Here is a 6,000-nt window from a genome sequence, read left to right as displayed (position 1 = left end):
GCCCTAAAGATTTTGATGATTTACTAATTTGGTTTGAAAGTTGCAACACTTTTTTGTTTCAGGCCAGATCTCAAGTTGTGCAGGAGAAAATTAAGAAGATTTTTGATCAAAAGGACCAAGGCTAAAAGCTCCTGCCTAAGAGATAAGGTGCTCAAGCAGGATTCAAGGAGGAAGAAAAAATGAAAAAATGTGTTTAAGTGTGGATTGGATAGTAACTTGCTGCAGTTGAAGCCCGAAGAGAAGGCCCTAAGCTCCACAAGTGTGCTGTCATATATACAATAAAGCAACCAGCAAAAGGAAAATTTCAGAGCAGAGCAAAAGTTATGCATAAGGCCATCTAACCTGCTGTTCTTCGCTTTCCATGAGGGAAAGCCAACCCCAAGTGGAGCCAATGTTCATCCTTTCCTTGCTATAAAGGTTTCCATATTATGAAAAAATCAAAAAATTAAAAAATGTAAAGAGGGTATACCCTAAAAGAAAAATCAAAGGGTGAAAAAATAAATGGTCAAAAGAAAAAATGAAAAGAAATGAACCCCAAATAAAAAAGACCAGGAAAGTGTGCAAGTCCAAATGCCACTACTACTTCATGTTTCTATAAATAAAGCATCACGTACAGCCTGTTGAACTTTTTGCCACAATTGATGAATGGCCAAACAATTTAATCTTAGCCAGTTCATGTTTTGAATTTCCTGTTTTAGAGATAAAGAATAAAATCTGTCCAAATTGTTTTAACTTGGCAGATAAGTAGATAGGTAGAGAAGCAAAGGAGCTCAACTATTTAATCTGAGCCCTTGGAAGAAATAAGTGTAGACTTAGGTAGGCTTACAAAGAAAAGAAAAGAAAATTGATGAGGGTTTGCTAGTCCAAGTGCACCCAAAGCAAGGAAGAAAAAATGCTAGGCAAAGTAGGCTAGGTAGGTAGTTTTGAAGTTGTAGAATGAGACTTGTGATAGTTTTGTCTCTAAAAAATGTGTTAAAATTTCACTCTTATCACAAGTGCCATGGTAGATATTTCTTGGAGCAGCTCAAGCGAGCCATGACTAATCTCCCATTCATATTTTTCCCCAAAAAAACACTTACTAATTTCCCCCAGAGATATTAAGATCTGCTTAATGTCCCTCTTGAAGCCACTCATTCCATTTCATTCATTACCTAAGTGAATTCCTACTTTCCTTAGGACAATGGCCATATTTCTTATATAAACTCTTTTTGCCCCTTAAGCCTAAGTTTTTAAACTTTATAACTTAGCGCTTGTTTCATATCATTTTTCATATTGACAAATTAACTTTTATTATTTAAATCCCATATATTCACCCTATCCCGTATTGTATATAAATATAAATCCCGCATTATTAAATATCCCTGCCCCGGTTAACTATAACCGTAGTCATTGTATATAAAGCAGGGTTAATGGTTCATTTGGAACCCATTAATAACCTCCCACCGCACATTCATGGGATTGATTAACCTCACGTTAATTAATAGCCAACCCTGATGACCAATAAAACAAGCCCCGATATGATTAAGACATGCTTTAATAGGTCAGGCCGGCAACGATTAACCTTCCGCCCTTTTTCCTGCCCGTCTGTCATTAGATCCCTATTCTCACATCCAACGGCCGACATCTATTTCGCGACCCCCCCAACTGCCGACCTTTACCGCCCGGGGTACCGGCAGTATTTTCACCATACAGGTGACATCTGTCGCTCTGTCGCATTGATTGCTCCCTCCCCGCCCAAAACCGCCCAAGCCCAAAGGCAGTGCAAGCAAAACCATTTACCGCCCTCCCGCTGACCCCTCGCTGACGTCATCTGTTGACGTCAATTTTCCCCTACTGACATCACCCTGCCATGTCACCATCCATACTGCCATGTCACCCACCACGTCATCTATTCCATACCCCTTGCTGACGTCATGCTGACATCAGCCATCCGAAAAATCAAATTTTCCTGCCAAAAAATCATTTTGTCAATTAAAGGGGAAAGAGTCATTTTTGTTGTATTTTTTCTGCGAGCGGTGCTCTAGGCATGCAATTGACCAACTCAGTTCCAATGTTTCAACCACCTGTGGATCACAAAAGCTCCATCGACGAGCTCGCTGACTACCGACCCTCCATTTTACAGATGTCTTCCTCTTTATACAATTCGAAACAAAGCAGAGGGATTCCTGAGCTCGCAGAAATAGAGATAAACGGAGATGTTTGTTGCCCCGACCAATGAATCTTCAGAAACATGATTTACCAGAGGAAAAATACTCAAAGGACACGTTGCAGTCTTATTTTTTTCCAGACAGCGGTGAGCAGAGGTCAAAACAAAGTCATAGAGTATCAAAGGATCATTAAAGAGGATCAGATCAAAGTCAAAGAATATCAGTTCAGCAATAAAGACTGTCAGATCAACCATAAAGAGTATCAGTGTAGAATTCAAAGTGAAGCAGATTAGAATTAATGAGCCAGCCTCCAAAACTACATCAATTATCTTCCTCGAGTCATTTCTACTTTGCTTGTAAATTACATTAGGTTAATCTTAGATATTATCTCACAGCCTTTATGAGATATTTTGTACATATTTTGTTGTATATAAACCCCCTCCATCAGAGTTTTGAAGAGGTTGGGTATGTGTATATTTCCTAGACTTTTCTGTAACTCTGAACTTTGGAATAAAAAGTTGTTGGGATCAAACTGTTGTCTGGCTTACTGGGAGAAGAATTGATGCACAAGACCTATTACAGAATTCTTGAATCAAACCATGGATCAATAAGTACTTTCTACCTTTTGTTTTACAGTTTCTTGTCTGTTATATCATCTGTGTTTCATGATCTAAATAGTAAGGAAAAATATTAATCCAGAATTTGTTTAGCTACACTCTGTTTTCAGTCTTTATTATTCTCTGTGTTTTCTTCAGAATTAGAATAAACAGTGAATTCTTAATTGCTCTTGTTTCCCCTGATTCTTTCACGTTGAGTATTTTCTAAGGAATTATTAGTTTCTCCTTAATAATAATCTTTCACTTTCCCTCTGTCAATATGATGAAGTATTCTTAACCGCACTTCACCCATTTGAGACCATTTCATCTGATTCCAGCCTTTAATTGTTCCATGTTTGACTACCTTGCTCTGTGATTCCATCCTCTGTTAGAAACCAAATCCATGAAGCTTGTTTCTTTTGACTCCATCATGCCCAATGGACTGAACTCTTCAGTTTTGCCTCACTGTTCTATTGAATCTCACCACCCAAACTCAAAACACAACCCTTGTATTTCATAACTAGCCTAAAACCTTTGAAAAACAAAGCTAAATCATAAAGAGAGAGCCCTCTCTGGATGCAGATTGGCTAGAATCTGTATCTAAAAGATTGTTCTATGGTTACCTCGGTCGTATTCCCTTTCTTACAACTTTTGGGAACAACCTTAGTGATAACACGATCGTAAATCTAGAATCACTTGATCCATTTCATATTCCCCAATTTGCACATTCAATCTCATCTCCCTTCCTATTCACGTTGTGTGCTTCTGAGCTTCCAGACTATGTGCAGTTCTCTTGACCCAACACGCCTGGTGATGAGTTCTTGCATTCCCTTTATAGCCTTGCTGTCGCACAGCAGCTTCATGCATGTATCCAGAAAGTTAGTGAGCATTAATGGGTCCATCTGCGGTTCTAGTTTGACTTTACAACCTGAAGTGGAGACCTACGTGAAGCTTTTCTTAGCTTCCATGAATGCCTCCTTCACGCGCTCCAAATCGAACTCTAGTTCTTTTGTTGGAGCCTTGCAAACCTAGGCACTCTCTTTGGGCTGCTTGCCCTTGTCATCTCCTGTCGTGATACTACTTCAGAGCAAGATGTTTACATTCAGGTCCTTTTTGCGCGGCCTAGACCTCATCATTTGCAAGGTTTGAGTTGGGGGAGGCTGGAGTGTTCCTTTATCACGCAACCTCACTATCAGTGTGGGGCAGTCCTCTATCTCATGATCGAATTGGATACAATATAAACATGATGCTCTCGTCGTATTTGTACAATCATGGGCATAATGCCCTGGCCCTCCACAATTGTAACAAATCAGCTAAAAAGTGACCCCTTCCTGGTCCCAATCCACCTCAACCTCGTCCGCGTCGCTGAAATCCAATGTGTGCCATCCCCACATTTTGATCAAGGGCTCACATTTCGGCATGAACTCTGTAGGTAGGTGTTTGATCCATATTTAGTTCATAACATCTACAGGTGCGCTCATCATGGCCTACTGATCTGCAAAAATTACAGAACAACTGTTGGGAAGTCTACGTATACTTCTGTAATAGATGGCAGTTATCTATAGCATGCTTCCCTCCTATTTGACAAATTGTGCACCATAGTGCAGGTGCCGTGCTTGGTCCTGCTTGTGCCTCTGGTCTTAATGGCATTGGTCCTCCTCCCACCAGGTAGGTCACGAAAACTGGACAATGGTCCTTGTCATGTCCCTGGCCTTTACACTTTATGCACCATACCTCCTCGCACACCTCTGGGTGAGTTGTCCTATCCTGTTTCAAACTCTGCATCTCCAGACACAAGTTTTTCAACTTCACTTGGATCTGTTGGACTCTCAGACTAGGATCTTGTATTTGGGTCTCATGTAGTCTCATTGCAATCTCCAAAGCTTTGATTTGAGTGGATAGCTTTTGCTGTGATAGCACCGTCCTTAGATGCAGCATTAGTGACACTACAAACCATGCACGGTGCTACCCATCCATCAAGGTCATGTTGGCTTCGCAAATCATACACTTCAGTCTCTGATCTAGCTCCTAGAGGGTCTCACCTAGAAGCATCACAATTTCCTTAAACCCAATAATCGACTGTGTCTTCGATTTTGGCCTGCTAAATTCCCTATTTAGCGCAGCCTGGATATCCACGATCCTCGCATTTGGGTTTTCATTAGAATGCTTAATGTACCATGTTGATGTGCTATCCTGCAACATGCTTACCAGTGTTGCCTTCTTTATTTTGTCATTCATGACTCCTTGCGCTTCCCATACAGCCTTTACCATGAACCAAAATTGGTCTGGGTCTCATTCCCTACTCCTTTGAGGTGGTGGAGGAGGTGTGGGCAGAGATGGGGGTGAAGATGGTGAAACTAGTGGTGGTGTAGGTGGAGGTGGTATGCCCGAGATTCAATGCCTTATCAGACTGATCGTGCTTCTTGGTGAAACTTTCATGAGCTCTTCCTCACTTTATCGCCAAGGCGAAATCAAGGGGCTAGTTTCTATCTCTGCACTACCTTCATTTCTATAGATCCTCCCACTTTGCGTAGCCCCAAACATCAATTTATTCGCATAATCCTCTTTTCACGCAGTGGCATTTTAATCCAAGTGTTCAAATATTTAACGTACTTACCTCGCGGTCCTTTGAGGAAGCATCATTCCGCCTCGCTGTAGCTGACTGAAGTATCTACCGCGAACTCAGTGATAAACCCTCCTATAATTTGGTTGAGCCAATTGTCCACAGCTCATGCGATCTTATCTTCTGATGCTTCTACTCTGCACACCACCTCTGGAGTCCACACAATAGGTTTTTCAAGCCTACACCTTCCTTGACTATCTACTAGCTTTGTGATCCACTCGTACAACTCATAGGGGAAGGATGCAAAGAAAATTTCATGAATTTCTGTATATAAGTAGCGCTCTAACCACTGTTCCTTCCATACTCACAGATTCCTATTTTCCTGTGCTGTGAACTCGTGAATCTTTTTTTCTAGCCACTCTTCAATTTCTTTCTTTGTCAAATTCTAGTGACACGACATCAGACATCTCTTATGTAGATCTCGATCCTGACAATGGAACCATTTATTTGCTTGTTGGGGCCTGACCCAGGTTCAAAGGTGATTTAGCCAAACAAATCCCGGTACTACTGGCCCTTTTGGCAACAGTCCATGGAGCGCAGAGTGAGGTCTCACCTGAAGTAGTATGGGAGGGTGCTAGAACCAGGTTTCTGCACCCTAGAGATGTCTTATGAGGTCAAGTGGTCTGCAGTTTGA

Source organism: Pinus tabuliformis, chromosome 9 (assembly GCF_031772625.1).
Source record: "Pinus tabuliformis cultivar Carrire ecotype Pingquan chromosome 9, CPIR1, whole genome shotgun sequence".
Lineage (NCBI taxonomy): Eukaryota > Viridiplantae > Streptophyta > Pinopsida > Pinales > Pinaceae > Pinus > Pinus tabuliformis.
Note: the sequence above shows the minus strand (reverse complement) of the source record.